General features: G+C 38.0%; 1 protein-coding gene across 2 annotated transcripts in view; it reads left to right on the top strand.

Moving 5' to 3' along the window:
- Positions 1-16,790: 16,790 nt before the first annotated feature.
- The window catches only part of sap130a (Sin3A-associated protein a), a 32,136-nt gene continuing 31,248 nt past the window's right edge, over positions 16,791-17,678 (top strand). For both annotated transcript variants that reach the window (XM_077198789.1, XM_077198788.1), the window contains exon 1: positions 16,791-16,864. The gene's annotated coding sequence lies outside the window, so the exon portion shown is untranslated. The remainder of the gene's footprint in view (positions 16,865-17,678) is intronic.

Below are 17,678 nucleotides of genomic sequence, written 5' to 3'. Positions count from 1 at the left end.
ATCAGTTCAGCTGTTGTTCATAAATACTAGTAGTGTTGTTGTAGCCTACAATGAGGACGTTGTCATGTCGCCGAATCATTAGTGTCTCAATGTGTAGAGAGCCAGTATCCTTACTGTCCTTACCAGTTCCTAAATTCATGCACACGATATACCGATATAGCTGATTGAGACGCAGTCGGTGTGCCTCCAGGAACAGGGTTGAGAAACACTGCTCTATAGAATGCACTCATTGTATCCCACATTGCACCGCAAAAATGATTGTACAGTCGATTTACGCTCAACCGCTGTCGGAATTGCAAGTGAACTGTATCAATGGACTAACGTAGGGAATAGTGATTAAGGGTTTAGGTTCGATTTCAAATTTAGCCCAAGACTTGAATTGGATGTGTATGAGAAGGGAGACATACCAAATGTGCAGTGTTGGAGGGTCCTCACAACAGGGTTGAGAAGCACTGATCTATAGAATAAACTCTTGTATTAAATCTGAATGTATACAGCTGCTATATTGTCATGTGGCTTACAGCTTACAGTGTTGCTTCACTGCCATTCACAACTCATTCTCACTGTGGTCTGGTTTAGGCACTTCAGAATCTGGAAGTAAATGGTCATATTTGTTATTTTTCCATTCTATTTTATGAATACTATGAATTCAGACATTCTACTCTTTTTATGTTCTGTTTTACTCCTAATGATATAGTAGGGAAATAGCCATATTTGGAGGCAGGGTAGAACTTTCAAATGCCTTAGGCAAATTAGACCTAACCAGACAAGGGTCTCAACAGTTTGGAATGCTTTGCAAGCCAAATTGATTTAAAACTTTATAGCTCAACATTGAGAGGAATTTGCCCTAAACATGTAAAACATGTTAAAGCATTCCATTCCAAATGGGGTAGAAGAGAAATGTCTGACATGTTAGGTAAGAAGGGCAATTAAAATGCTTCAGAGTTTAGGTCCAATCCTGATCAAACTCACCTGCCTATACCTTTCTAGAGCTGTGTTTGAAATTGACCCCTATACCCTCATTCACTATTCTCTATTAGTCCACTATATAGTGGAGTTGAAGGAGCGAATGAAAACAAGTGAGCTAATACAGATACTTAGTGTGCCAGATTGGCTGTTGCTTTTGCATAGTTTGTGCTTGCTGTTTAATAATCATCTGAAACCTTACAAACTGGCAGCTCCAGTAGTGATGAAAAGATATATCTTGAATTCTGTCATGGAAACTAGCATGTATAAACCTTAATTAAACTATTTAATAGTTAAGAAGTTTATACTTGTATGATATTACTCTGTACCCACTATGGTCAAACTGTTCAGAAAATAGATGGATGGATAATTCACCTGCGGGCACCATCTGGCTAGACGTGGGAATTAATTCGGCGCGCGACTCTCACAGTGCATTATGGGTTTTCTCTAGCAGTTAAGTACATCAGTTGTACACTCGTTAATGTGGGGCATTATGGGATTTAATAAGTGCACTCGATAATGTCCACTATGGTTTTGGACACCACTACAAATGATTGTCCCCTCAAATAGTGCCCTGTTTAAGGGTATAAGGAGCGATTTCGGACACACCCTAGTAATCCCGAAGACCTTGATTAGCTTGGTTGGAGCTAAACTCTGCAAGACCTCCTTGAGAGCCAGGGTTATGAAGCTATGCATTATTGAGATCTCAGATTTGAGGAATCTGCTCTAGGAGAGACAAGATATTACTTGGGTCTTTTAAAAAATATATATCTTATAGACAGGAATCTTACGAGGAAGTCTCACTTTTCACATTAATCTCATTGCTGTATAGGAGAAACAACGAGAGGGGATTTGTATAAGGTGCAAACCTATATAAAAACGCCTGGTAGAATTTCACCTTTCCTCCCTGCTCGGTCAGCGACATCAATCTCTTAAGAACTTTGACTCCCAAGTTCTGTTCATCAGATGCATTTTTTAAATAGTTTTCTGAAGAATGCAGACAAATGATTCACTGTGTAAAAGCAGCCCTTTTGGTGTTCCAGCCTGCCAACTCATTCATGTTACATTCATGTTACAAGATAAACTACCTGGTATTATTCATTAATATCATGATCTTCGCTCACATTAGTGTTAAATAAGTCAACTGAGAAGAGGACTGTGTGCTCTTCAGTAGGTTTCTGTTTTCGGGATAAATATTTTGCCTCGCATGCCTCCCTCAGTAGGTGTGAGCTGGCATTCCATAAATGCTTTGCGAGATACCTGGCTGATGGGTTTACTTGTGACGGATCAGTGTGACTTTTCTCAGCTGAAGAAGTACAGACGCAAGGAATGCTCCCACTGGAATGTCCTTCTCATCAGGGGGCTCCAGTACACTTCAAGGTCAACCAATGGCCTGTTAGCAGTCACCTCCTAACACCACCAGAGACATCACTGTCCAAGTGAAACAGCAGGTTGCTGGGCTTATAAATCATTTGGATACCACTGTGCCTTCATGTAATGTGAAGCATTTCTTGTCTCACTCGTACAGTCTTCTTCATTTCTGGTGTTCTGTCTAGGTGAGAGGTCAGATTGGTGGACTAAGAGCTTCAACATCTGTTAGTGCGCATACTAGGATCACACATTGCTCCGTAGGGAATGTCATTCTTGGCTCTCTGCTAGTATTAGCAGGCTTCCCAGGCTCCCCAAAATTCAGCAGAATCATCCGGGGACTGAGTCCATTCCAGAAACATCTGCAGTTTAACACTGTAAAGCTTTCTTTTTTAGAACGGGCCTGGTTGAAGGCATCAGTGGTTTCTTTAGATGAACATGTAGTGTTTCTGGTGTTCAGGGTTTGTTATGGTGTATTATATCAGTCAAAACTTAAAGGGAGAGTTCACTCAAAAAATAAAAATTCTGGCATACATTCACCCTCATGTCTTTCTAAAACTGTATGACTTTTTTTCTTCTGTGGAACATAAAAGAAGATTTTTTTGAGAAATGCCTTCTTCTTGAATATGCCTAATTCTTCTGTACAATATACTGTATACATTATGCACCATAGAAACATGTGTGCAGACATCTTTTGAATTATGTCTTTAACCTTCCATTTTTGCGATAGCTTGTATATTTTTATGGCATCGCTGTCGAATTAGCTGGTGAAGTGAATTTTTGTGAATAAACGAAAGTTGTCATGAGCATTGTAATATTTGAAGCGGAGGTCATGACAAATGTCAGTAGACTGGGAAGATTTTAAAACGAACAGTTCATTCATAAATCCGTAAGACCTTACCTTCATGCTGTTAAATACAAACCGTAAGACAGAACACAACGAACGCAGCGCTGAAAAGGGGCGGGGCTACATAAGGTCTATTAGTAGGTGAAAAACAGTATGTGAATTGAGTAGTGTGTCTGAATTATTAGTATTCATAAAACAGTATAGGTGAAAAGTACCAGAAAAACCTACAAGATGCATGTGCGCATCCGATGGAGACTTTACTATCCCATTATGCCATGGGGAGGATTTGTGAATGGCAGTGAAGCGACACGACTGATGCCGTAGGTTACATGACAATGACAACATGGCTGATGTAATTTGACAGAATTTCATTCATACTACATTCATACTATACAGAACATACTTTTGTGAAGTAAGTTGTAGTACCTACTATAGAGTATGTAGTATGAAATGTAGTACCTACTATATAGTATGCAATTTTGGGCGCAGCGACAGTGTTTTTTAGTCTACACAATGGCAGTCAAAGGGCTCCAAAGTTGTGTTGTTTTCAAAATATCTACTTCTGTGTCCCGCAGAAGAAATAAATGCATACAGGTTTCCACTTCTCATGGTTAAGTAAGATCATGCAAATGGTTTACACTATAGTGTTCAGAAATGTTTTTCCAGTGATGCCCACACTGACTCAGCAAATGGAAAGCACATTGTTGTTATTGGCCTTCACACATGTTCCAAAGATCTTAGTAACATGTTCTTGGTCAAGGACTTTAGTAACACATACAAATAATTCAATAAGTCGAAATGTTGTGTTTTACACCAGTTTCCATGGAGATGCACTAAGATTCCAAAACCTCCAAGAGTGTGGATGGAGTAAATTTCCCTCACTGACTCTTTCCCCCTTTCCTTTCCAAAGAAGGTTATGGCTGTCTAATTTTAAGTTTGCTTTATGGAGGAAAATACATTCTTTTTTTGCCTTATACCTTTGGCAACTGTTTGAAGCCCATCTGTATTGACTCTTAAATAACCCCACATGCACTAAAACGTAAAACAATTACAATTATATAATCGAAACTAAGAGAGGGTAAAATTCATCCTTAGAAATTTCAAGAGATTAGACACAAAAAAAAGCCTTGAAACCAATTAGCTTCTTCAGACTAACCTGACAGCACAAAAGGTCTCCACAAATGGAGGGTGTGGAACTTGTGAGTCAGGATAATCTTTTCAGGCATATGGAGCTCTACTATCTGAAAAGTGAGAGCTGAAGGTGGAGTAACAGGAAGTGCCGAAAGTATCATCTTCCTGTTCTTGAGATCTGAATCTGACACCCAACTGTTTTGAGGTGGATTATCAAGTTTTATGCAATGATTAGTTCAGATTTTATGAGTCACGGGGAGGTGTATTAAAGTGAGGTAAGTATCTGTGCAGTCAGTTGTGCTCAAAAAAAATGTTAATCGGGTTTAACAGACGTAAGTTAAATTATTCATTAGTCAAATTATAAAACTTTTAACAAAAAAGACAAACAATAAAATACGCAATGTCATATCGATAGTCAAATAAGTTTAATTTTGAGATGCATATTCCAATCACAGTGTCATGTCCACCACACCTCAATTCTTGTGTTTAAAAGCATTCTGGGACAATGGAAATTACATTTTTAACATGTTTTAAATAAAATAGAAGACTCCAGTCCTTTGTCTTGTGAAGGCTAATTTCACAGTCTTTTATGTATCATAAATACTCTTCAATAAAAATATTTTCACACTTTTCATAAACTGATAAAATTACAGCTTAATTGGAAATGATGCACAATATTTTGCTCATTACTCAAATGATATTTACTTTGATTTTGTCTGTTTTTTTTCACTTAAGTATTTATTTATTTATTTAGTTAGTTAGTTAGTTAGTTAGTTAGTTAGTTAGTTAGTTAGTTAGTTAGTTAGTTCTATCTATCTATCTGTGGCGAACAGGACGGCCAAGGGACGTGAGAGAACGGCGCGAGGCCGGTGGTGCGATTGCTAATGAGCAACACCTGTGAAGCACACCGGTCTCGCATCTGTCACGGAGGAGCGGAAGCATAAAGGAGGAGCGACGACGTTGATGATCGAGAGAGGAACAGGCCTGTATTTTAGTTGAGTTTTGTTTTTTTGTATTTGTGTTTTATTTTAGCCAGCAGTCGTCCGCGAGGGGCTGCTGGCGGTATTTTAGTTTGGTTTGTTTTATTTTAATAAAGTTTATTTGAATGTTCGCCGCTTCCCGCCTCCTTCTTCCCTGAACATTGCTACACTATCAATCAGTTTATTTATCATTTTTTGAAGCAATGTTGTTTGGTGTGTAGGCTATGATTCTACATCTGAAGGTCAGTTATAATTTTTGAGAAATCAATATTAATCAGTATCACACAATAAATACTGGAATGGTTCATTTCTTTCACCTTTTATTTAGGTTATTGATGTTTTAAACTATTTTATTTATTATTTTTATAGTGAAGAACAAACATCTGTTTGCACCATTCAATTTGTCCAGTTTTAATGTGATCTAGTAACTAAAAGAGAAATTATTTTTATTTTAATAAAAATCAACCCATGGGGCATAAAATAGTCTGACATTGAAGACACCATGTGTTTTATAGGAATATGAATAGCACATTCAATTTGTATTTATAATCTATTTTATTTGTATTTTTGAACAGGTAGGTTGATAAAGACAAAACATTCGTAATGCAATTTTCAGTGTACAGAACGCTTCCTTTCCAGATCACCGACCTTACGTAAGCTGGAAGTCTAGATGAGGCTAAATCTCACCGTGACTCTTTTCTAAAGATAGCCTAATTATGATGTGTTATTGTGCCTCTAGTCTAGAGAACATCCATCGACTTAGGCTACATCAGGAGTTCCACAGGAAGGTCAGACATGCCTGATGGATGCCAGACTGATGAAGTGTTCAAATTACCTGGCAAAAGGGTCAAAGCTTCTAGGTTGCAGCATTGCAAATATGAATTAGTCATTGCAAAGTGTCTGTCATCTGTATTATTTGTCATGTGTGTTATGAAATGGCTGGTTAAATAGCAATCGGTTTTCAAATGTTTTCATGTTTGTAAGGAAACTCTTCTGAATTCCATGCTTTCATTGAAACATGTTCAGATAAAATTTGATTTACCACCATGTGATGATTTTTCCCAGTAACAGCATACCATGTTAACCCAGATAAGGTCCTTGCACTGCAATGTAATGCATGCTGGAATGTTCACTATGCTGTTTCACAAGACCTCAATCCCGGTCACACACTGACAGGTGAGCATGGACAGTGTCCACGTGCTCTCGTCTCATGTTTGAGCGTGGCATAGAGAGAATGTGGATAAAAATGGCTTTTTAAGTGCCCTCTCATCTCAACCTTTGTGGTACATTAAAGTGCACATGCACATGTTGGCAAGCGTTTTTTTTATGAGTCTTGTTACCAGTTCATGAACAGAAGAATACAAGCACCCTGTTTTTGGGCCTGTCAAATGTGAATTGCTAGTTATTATTCTCCCCACACCAAACAATTTAGGCAATGTCTATTTTCATTTTCATATTGTCATCTACATTTTTTACACTTGGTGTAAGCTGCTGTTTGTGCTGCTGTCTTGATCCTGGTGGTCAAAACTGACTGAAGTCAATAAGCGTAACATTGCTTTTTATTTTTTTAGTGAAATAAATGTGCTAATTTTTTATTTCATATTTTTTATTTTGAAGGAATTTCATGATTTCAAACAATATTCACTATTTGTTGCTATATAGAAAAAAATATATATATATAAGAATAAACACTAATTCTATTTATAATACAGTATTTAAAAATAAAGCAAAATTAGTCAATAAATGATTCAAGTTCATCTTTTGACATCATTCAACACAGAAAGTAAAAAAAAAATTCTTAAAAGTGAAGTGTGCTTTACTTCTCACTGAAATAAATGAGAGCAATCTTGCAATCTTATTTTCTGCAACTTCTATAGGCTAATTATCTATATCTCAGAACCAAAAAACAAGCAGAATATCACATAGAGAAAGAAAAACTAAGGGCGATATCCTTCCTTTTCTGTCGTTGATTTTGAACCAGTTCCCAGTAAACAGATGAGGAAGAAAGCGCTCATCAAAAAAGCTATATACTTTCCAAAATCAGACAGATAGTGTTTTCGTCTCAGGGTTATGGATATTTTAAACCTGTCACAAAATAAAATTTTACTATTGCATAACCTGGGAGAATGTGCATTAATGTGCAATGCTGAATGCAAACTTACCCCATGCGTGGACATTAAAGGTTGTTTTTTTGCAACCTCTAGGCCTATACCACAATTTAGAAATAGTTATTGAATTCATTGAAATACCTTCAAAAACAAGGAAAAATAAGTCATGAATGTTTCAGTAGTGACACAAGAGTTTTTATCTTTTTAGCTGTCCTGGATATTGGTAGATTTCTAATATTCAGGCAACTGTTGCACAAAAGACAATCATTAAGCAACACTACCAGCCGGAGCTTAGATAGTAATTCATTCACAGATGCTTAAATACAGCCAGGAAAAGTAGAGCAAAAGAAATCTGCCATCCATCACCTCCCTTTTTATGCTATTTTGCTGCAACTTTATTGTGAAAGTGAAGCCATTCATGGAAAAATCCAGAGATTACACAAGGAGAAACAGAAGGTGAAGCCAGTTGTGGTTTAAATCACAAATCGCATCATTGCGCCCTTGACTTTAACTTCATGTTTCTTCATGGGGGGCTTACCCTGTAATAAATGCACAGTAGGTTGTGTGAATAAAAGTGTCAACTAAATGACTGAATAGAATATCAACTCAGTGACTTTGAAGATACAATTGTTCAGATTAAGAGAAGGAGATTCCATAGACCCAACACATGCAAGAAGCACCTTACTTGACAGACGGAAATAACCCCGCTCTCATCAGGAAAAACAGTTTAGACTAGAGCACAGCAGTGTTGCCAAACATCTTGGGTATCCTATGATGTAATGCTCCATATATGTGCTAGTAACATGAAGCTAAAGCCATGGGATTGTTGTTCATGCACTGAGACTTTTCAGGTCTAAAACGGACTGTTGTACCTCCTAACCTCATCCTGGGCATTTTGCTTATGCAGAATTGATCGCCTCTATATAGGGCTATATTTCACTATATGTAGGATATAATAACATGACAATAACATGAGGCATTGCTTTAGCCTCAGACAAATATATCAAGATATTATAGCATGAACATTTGAGAGGGGACTAACAACTTTTACTACACTGCAATACGAAATGAATTTGCCTGAGTTTTTCTCACTATCAGATTCTCATAAATCTGCCAATAATGTCATTTTATTCTAAATTTAAGAAAATGACATAAAAAAGGGGTCCCAATGCACTGTGTTAATATGAAGGAACTAGATTTTTCACATGCAGGTGTTTTATATTTTGAATTACGTTTTATGCATTGTCTCATGTTTTAGGGTTAAAGGAAATGTCAGTAAAATTAACACATAATGTCCTGGCAGAAAATTACTGGTACCTTTTCTATTTTGTCCAGATTTTTTTCTTACAGTTTAAATCACTTTGGTAAGTCATCGTAAAATCAGACTTCATTACAAAAAAAATAGCTGCACGTCTTGTAAATTGGAAGAATTGTAACTTGCTGTCTGCACTGATTCCTTCTGCAGTATTTTAACTGTTGATAGTTCTGATACACTGAAAGAATTTTCATTGCATATAGATCAAGGGAACATGATGTTTGTAGGTGTTCAGATTTAGCACTGATGAAGCACTGATATTCGGTTAATCTTCCAAATTCAGTTTAGTTGTGCCATCTAGTGGAGACAATAAAATAACTTTCACAGATAGGCTATATAAAAAAAAATATTAATAATTAATAAAAAAATAGAGCCTGAAATAGGGCCTAAATCTGGTTACTCTTCATCTCAACTATAAAGTTGTATATGACACTTGCAATTGATTTATCATGTTTTATTATGCCATTTGTTTTAGGATGTTATGATTCTTTGAAATGCCATGTAGAATGTATTTCTCACAACGAGGCAGTGGAATCTTGAAATCTTTCTAAATTAATTACTAAATAAATGTCTTCTTCTGACTACCCACTCCCACCCAAGGGGTGGCATCATCGCACCTTTTTCTGGATATTTCTGCATCCTTGTCTGAAAGAAATATGATTTTATTGTGTGTTTTTTTCATAACTGATTTATATGCTGAATAACTACAATCTATATGCAGGAATATCTATATGCAGCGTGAAGTGATGCAACAGCATGTAAACTAAGCGATGCACTATTGTGGTATTAAAAATATTTTCTCAAGAATGGCAGGTCTGCAACATTTTTTATTTGTCTTATGATTTATAATTTCAAGTTATCTCTCTCTTGCTAGTGTTCTCTCGTCATTCAGGATATGGTGGTCTTCTGAGAGTCTATCTTGGCAGGTGAGGCTTCTCTCACGATTTCTAAGAACAGTCTCAGAAAGTGTATTTCACATTGTTTCATACATTATTGTACACAGTAAAAATCCTGATGTTTTGAGAGAGAAAAAAGCAGCCGTAATTGCCAGAATAATTCTGTAAAAATACAGTATTATTGTAAACATATTTACAGAACAACCTGTACATTTTACAATTTGAAGAAAAGAAAAGTAAAAAAGGCCATTTTAAACAACCATTTTCTGCTGAATTAGCAAGGCCACGGCACATGTTGCTCCTAAAGTCTGTTTTGAAATGTAAACAATGTGACAACCACCATAATAACACCGTTATGTAACACAGAGCCAAATAATGAATCAAAGCTCATCCCAAGTAGATTTTACACAAGCTGGGGTAAACTTACTGGATTCTTGGACTGAAAACTCTCCAGGAGTTTACCGGTTTAAATGATCTGAACACAAACAGTTTCGCTGCTGTGTTTGGGATCAGATCATTTAAACTGGTAAACTCCTGGAAAGTTTTCGGTAAGTAACGACATCTCTTCCCTGCTTCTTTTTGCTTTTTAAATTACTATTTCCGCTGCTGTAATTTATTGATTGAAAAACAGACTTCAGAGGTCAGAGATCTCAAGGTTTTTCAGCTTTCGAATGGTCGAAGATGATTAATTGAATATATTACACAAATTGTATGACAACAGGACAGTGTGGGTTAAGGGACTATTTTAACAAATTAATACAAATGTTTGACCACTTTGCACACCTCCGGTGACATGGTTTGCTCCCCCCCCCCCCCCCCCCCCTGGGGAGGCACACCCCACACTTTGAAAACCCCTGGAGTGTCATGATTTGTGTGTTTAGTTTAGTTTCCTTGGTCTTTTAGTTTGCATCCATCAGTTACCATTTTTTCTGTGTTTCCTTTGTTCCTAGTTTCCCGCCAGTCATCAGTTGTCATGGACACACGCTCTATCATCACACCTGTTTGTTATGTTATCATTATCACTGTGTAGTTATGTTCCTCTTAAGTGCTCTAAGCGCTTCTTTCAGTTGCCCGGTATTTATTGTATGCTGTCTCGGTGCTATTTCAATCCATTGGATTACCTGAGTTTACTTTATTTAAATAAAGTAACTTATATTTGATCTTCTCTGCCTCTCATCTTTATCATCGGGCTTGCAATGTTACATAGTCTTTGGATATCCCCATTTAGATAAGTAAATGTGTGGCTGACAGTTCAGAGTTAGCACTGATGTGGGTGTTAGAGGACTTTATGAAGGACTCAAACTCTTCTAAGATATATGAGGAAGGCTTTCTTATCTTTAAGGGCACCATTTTAATATTCCATGTCAGGGGTCTTCAGCAATCAATAACCAGGCCCGTGCAGGGGAACAGGGCTAGGACCTTGGCATGGCGGGCCTGGGCCATGGAGTGTGGACGGAACTGGGCCGTAGAGTGTGGGCAGACCTGGCAGGCTATAAAGTCACCAGGGTGCATCCGACAGTCCAGGGGACCAAGGCAGAGACGGCAGTGCAGGAAGCCAGGGCGGAGCCTGCAGTTCAGGGGGCCAGGGCGGCGTGGCGCTAGCAATGTACCTACTGCCTCCCCCAAAAATACTCTTGGGTGGAGCTATGGGGTAGTGGCCTGGAGTGGATCCTGAATCAGGCATAGCATCCATGACATGGAGAAGCTCTGGCATGGTGGCCATCTTGGCAGAGGGCTCTGGTGTGGTGGCTGCTATCTCGGGATGAGACTCTGGAATGGTGGCAACCATCTTGGGACGATGGCGGCCATCTTGGCCGAGGCCTCAAGTGTTGGAGCCAATGTGTGTGCTGCCCACACACACAAAATAGCCGTGGCCATGATGATCAGCGCTGTATCATCAGGAGCTGACTCAGGCGCGGCGGCCATCTTGTCCGAAGACACCGCCGCGGCGGCCATCTTGTCCAAAGACACAGGCGTAGCAGGCATGACGTGAAGAGACTCAGGCTCGGCAGGCATGACGTGAAGAGACTCAGGCTCGGCAGGTATGACGTGAAGAGACTCAGGCTCGGCAGGCATGACGTGAAGAGACTCACATTACAGACATGAAACAAGAACATGAAACAAAACCAAAACGTGACAAGTACAAAGTACAAAGTATTTTGTCAAATTAAAACATGTATAATGTATTTATCTGTACATCAATAATGATCATTTTAATGGCTGTCCAATGTCAGTAATCTGAGGTACAGGAATGCTTTGTTCCTGCTCTGTCTGTTTATCCACTAATGGTAAGGGGTTCTTAGCCAGAAAAGGTTAAAGGTTAAAGGTTAAAAGGTTCTATGGCTTAATTTGAGTCAAATTAAGAAAGTCAGCAGGCCAACTTATTTTTTCCATGTTGAAACTGTTTATGTACATCGCAACTCTACCTGTGGTAAGCTGGTACCCCATGACCCTTTAAGTTCTCCATGTTACTTCATCATTGATGTCTCAAAACAGGTGAAGAGTATCTAAATGAAAAGTCACTCGCTCGATGCCTTTTAATGTTTCTGATTTAATTAGTCTCTGGTGTCATTTCTCAGAAGCAAAGCAATTTTCTTTTCCTTAACAAAACACTAAAATATTATGTATTTTTTCACCAGTTTATGTGTGTAGGGATGTAGATGTGAACACATACTTTGATTATACCATCTGTTTTGAGAATTGTGCATGCATTACACATGAGTGCTAGGAGTCAGCTGTACATTCCCAGGGAAAGCAAGAATTGATAAGAATGTAAATGTGTACCTTACAATGCAATGTAAGTCGCTTTGGATAAAAGCGTCTGCCAAATGCATAAATGTAATTGTAAAATGTAATCTTTCTGGTGAGCCTAACATGCACACACCCCTCTGAGTGTATCATTATTCCAGGTTTAAGTTAAAAAATTTGGTGGGATTTTGAGGATTCAAAGACTTCAGGAGTGAACCTGCAAAACATTAGGCTACTTGCGCAACTCCAGTTCTCAGATCAAGGTATCTCACTATGGGATACCATAGTGTTATAGATTATGGAAGCACCAATACACCATGTCTGTCCAAAGGAGCCCACCTCCATATACCGCTGTGATCCCCAAAACGGCATTCTAAGCACACTCATCCCCTGTGTTATCCCAGGGAAGCTTGGTGAAATACCTCAATCTGTTCTACTCTAAAAAAGGCTGGGTTGATTTAACCCAATTTTGGGTCAAACATGGACAAACCCAGCCATTGGGTTACATTTTTAAATTACATTTTTAACCCATTGTTTGAGTTTGTCCATATTTGACCCAAAATTGATTAAAACAACCCAGCATTTTTTAGAGTGAACCAGGGTTAAGCAGGAAACTTAAAGTTCTTTCAAACAATCGCTTGGTATCTCACTATGGAAATGATATGGCCTACTCATGCTTTCCAAAGCCACAGACCCGGCAAGAATGAAAGATAAATTCTCATTTCTCAAAAGAGCCAACTTCAAGAACTGCATGAGCCATAGTAAGGACAGTGACATCCAGAGGGTAAAATCTAATAAATGTATGTGGGCAAGCCTAGCTTGCCGCTACACAAATATCTCCCTCCGATATCGCTTTGAACAAATCCCCATGAATGAGCGTATCAGAAAAGCATTTAGATAAGCAGATATCCTGAGACCCTTGTGTCATAGAGGTGATAACGCTGTCTCTATGCACCTGACCCTGAATGATAGAGTAACAAATTCGTACACTTCCCTCCCAAAAAAACAAACCTGAAATATTTCCTGGATAAGTGCTTATGAAAGTAAGCATCCTTGTGATCAACTGCGGTGAACCAGTCGCCCCAACAGATCGAGCGAGTGAGAGCTCAGAGTGTGAGCATTTTGAATTTGTCCTTCTTTATGTTCTTGTTTAGAGCACGTAGGGCCATGATCAGGATATACCCCCATCTTTCTATGGAATTAGAAAATAATGGGAATAATAGCCCCTCTGAGTTCCCCCCACTGGAACTGTGCTCTTTTCTCTAAGGGGATATTTCTGCGTTCAGCACCTGAGCTGAATCCTCATTCGTTATGCAATGACCCAGTTGAAATGAGGGTGTTTTTACCGCAAACTGAAGCCTCTAACTCATGGTTAGAGTCAAAAGGACCCAATAATGGGCGGAATAGTCTCTCCAAGCCTCCTGATAAAAAGCCAGAAGATTCTGGTACCATCTAGTGGACAGAGAGAGAAAAATGGCCAGGATCTGTATGACTCAGAGATGATTTATCGCTTGGTTCATTGTTATTTTGTTTTTGTCTCCCTGCGCCCTCAGTGTTGAGCCTGGATGTGACAGAGATTATTTTATTATTTGCTTTGAACCCAGGGGCTGAAGTGCTTTGTGACAATGACAATTTGTGCTTGTACGGTATGGGGCCCAACCTCATATTCTTTTAAGGACCCAAAATTGCTAGCGGCGCCCACGTGTTCAAAAACCTCCTGTTCTGCATTGGAGGATCAGGTCACGGGGGAACAGGAGGACACAGTGCTCTTTTACGCGGCAGACAGATGTGAAATTTCTCACCTTCCTTCTTCCTCTCTGTCTCAACACCGCAACAAATCATTTGAATCCACTGGAGCATTGAGAAAATGTAACTTCTCTCTGTCCCTGACGCTTGTGAGATTAAGCCAGAATGACCTCTCACCTGCAACAGCGAGAGCCATAGAATGTCTTTTGCTGTGTAACGCACACCACGTGAGGTGTGTAGGTTGAGGTCTGTTAACTATATTACAGATTTTCTCCCAGACACCTGGGTTTGGATTCCAGCTGAGTGCCCAACTCCTCCAATAACTCTGCTTGATAGACAATCAACAACAAAGTTGCATTATAGCACCGATTATATATTTTCTGGTGCATGGAAGCTGTGAAGCTTTCCATTTTCCAATAGAGGGAGGGACTGGCAGATGAGAGAGTGGCCTGTATCTCTACACACTGGGCAAAGGCGTCTAGCCATCATAAATATCCCATTTAACTCTCGGGTCCCCAGGAGTTACTGGCCAAGCAATGTTAAGCTTAGCTGCCAAGTCTACAGCACACAAACTGCTACTCACAATTTACCACCGCTGATGCTAAATTGACATTTTGTGCATTCACAGGCCACAGATAGGAAAACGTCATCCTTCTGATCTATCATCTCTGAATCAAGAATTAATATGTGTGGATTTCAAAATGTCACTGTGAGTCAAAGGTTATATGTTGTGCAGTTTAAAAGTTAAGTATGGGTAAGTCCCTTCTGAGAGGAAAAAAAATTAGTTGGGAAACATATTATGACTTTCTGACAGAGCAAGACAGCTCTGAAATAAACCAGAATAGAGTGTCAGTATAGGAATGTGGAAGATGGCCAGTTGTGTCTCTAGAAACAGCTGTACTCGGCACTGTTAGACATGTAGGGTACAACAGGGCTAAAGGCACACCGGGGTAAAAAGGCACATTTGATTTCAATCAAATGACTTGCCGCAGCAATTTTCAAAACATCTGCTTTTCAAGATGTCACCACATTTAGGCCTATAACAAAACCATCATATTTAGAAATATGATTTTAATCATATCTTATAATAAAATATAATTTATTGTTACTATACTGTAAAGCTTTGTTAATATATTATGGGATCTACTTCAATGATTTCTGAATCTTTACTTTTAAAAAGAAAATTGTTTCTGTATTTTCAATAGGCCTATATATTTTTATATTAACATACTTTAATCACAATATATTTATTGAACAAAAATGAATTATTTTATTTATCAAAATAAACCAAAAATAGTACAAATTTTGCTTGTGGTTGTTTTTCGATAAGTATTAGGCTAACTAAAACATTATTAAAAACATTATTTTAGCTAAAGTATTCGTAGAAATAATATGTGCCATGCTTGTGAGCCTTTTACCCCCCACACGCACACCTCACCACCACATTTGTAAGATTTTTAAACAAAACAAACCAATTTTATGATTTATTTTCACACAAAATTGATTGCTCCATCATTGTGCATTTTTCTTATGGTGAGCCTTAGCCCCGTATATATCCTACATGTCATCATCTTAATGAAAGGTGGCTCTTGTCTGGTGAGTATTTAACAGGGTTCCTTATCTGATTGTGGTTAATCATGGAAAGAGCTTCCATAGCATTTAAAGATTCTCACTTCAACAGACCAGATGAACTTCTGTCACCTGCGAAATGTGGTTCTGCCAATTCAAGAGCTCAAACTTACATAATTCATAATTCACAGAGTAAGTAGACAACATTTACAGACAAATTTGCCAGTTTTAATGTGCTTTTTGAAAAATGATTGCCCAGCATTATGGCCCAGGTGAGCTTTGAGTGATCTCACTGTGAAAATAAAAAAGGAATCAGTCGACACAAGATTAAATGTTGTAAAAGTATAGTATGGCTGCCACAATAGACACAATAGCAGGAAGATAAGAAAGATGCATCCACTCGAAAATGTGAAGGTGATGTGGTAATGATGGGATAGACAATATGCCACACAAATGTAATAAGTAGATGGAAAAATAATAAATACACAAAATCCACATGGGCCTATTTGTTCATATTATTAAATAAATACATGACTATGAATTTTAAATCTATATTCTATTTTTCTTGAATCATTTATTCATTTATGTTTGCCTAGTTCTGTAGGCTATTTATTACCCTTCATGTAACATATGCTAAAGAGAGAATGAGAAATAATGAAACAAATTAATGATTGGAGATTGGAAATTGGAAATTTTAAATATAGAATTTAAACTTTCCGCAAACTTTCAGCTTTGCATTTCTTTAAATAGGCCTCTTTTTGCATTTCTCCAAACATTTTTGTTTGATCATTTTTGCATTGATGGGTGAATTTATTTAATTATTTATTTTATATCCTCGCAGATTAAATTATTTCTATATTTATTATGTGTTATATTATGCAGTAAGGTTTCCTCTTGCACTCAGTAGTTGATGCTGTTTTCGTGATGTTAAGGCCACGCCACTCGCACACACAAACTGCAGAAATTTGCGGATTTACAAAGCCTAATAATAAACAGAGAGACAAAAAAGATAAGAAAAGAAAATAAAAGAAGCAAAAGAAAAGAAAACAAAACAAAAAAGATATTAACGTGAACACTGGTGCGGTTCGCATGGGATTTTATTTTGAAATCGTTTGCGCCGGTCCGCCATTTCGTGCTTTTTGGTTGATGCAGAGTTCACACTATGGAGTGGGAATAGCTTCAGAGACACGGTAGTATTTGCAATGTGTTTTATTTATTTATTTAATTTCTTTTTATAGGTTCTATTTATGTTTGTAGTATATGTGCATGTTTTTATCATGCAACAACCCTGATACATTCTGTATATAAACTGCACTTTATAAACAGATTCAAATAAGCTTTTGTCAACCAGCAATGGAACAGAGAAAAATAGCGCCTCTGTTTTGATCTATAACATTTACTATATTTATCGTGGCTTGACGACTGTTTGTATGATTTACACCCGCAAGCGGTTCAGTTTCGTGAAGTAAACATTAAAGCACCAAAAGTGACAGGTTTCGAAATCAGCTAGGGTTTATCACGGCATTAATTGAAGAAGAATATTAAAAGTCCCTCAGTATTGATGGATATTTTTTTAATAAATAAGAGAGAATGGAGAGTAATGTGTTGTATGTCCATTGCATCGATCGTAGTTTGTTGTTTGTTAATTCGTTCATGTGTTTTCGCTGCAAGTAATTCCTGGTCTGTGTCAATAACACAACATGTTCCATACTGAACTCTAACGTTAATCCTGTTGTTGAATGAGGCGACCCTCGTGCGTTTTAGATCCAGCCATACTTAGACATACCATAATTATGTACCATAATCTAGTTCTTTCAGATTGCTTGAAAAGTACAGGCAGGTTGGAGTAAAAGTTGGAAGTAAACTCTGCTGGGCACTAGTGAAGAAGCACCTCCAGAAGCAGGATTTTCGCACCTCTGCTCTAGTCTAAAGGACACTCTTCTCGGATTGTGATATTTTTCTTTGCACTTAATACTGTAAGATATTAAACCTGATTAACTTTCC

This window comes from Siphateles boraxobius, unplaced genomic scaffold (genome assembly GCF_051911475.1).
Source record: "Siphateles boraxobius isolate OS27281-9 unplaced genomic scaffold, OSU_SipBor_1 41, whole genome shotgun sequence".
NCBI classification, from domain to species: domain Eukaryota; kingdom Metazoa; phylum Chordata; class Actinopteri; order Cypriniformes; family Leuciscidae; genus Siphateles; species Siphateles boraxobius.
Note: the sequence above shows the minus strand (reverse complement) of the source record. Positions and strands in the feature narration are given on the sequence as shown.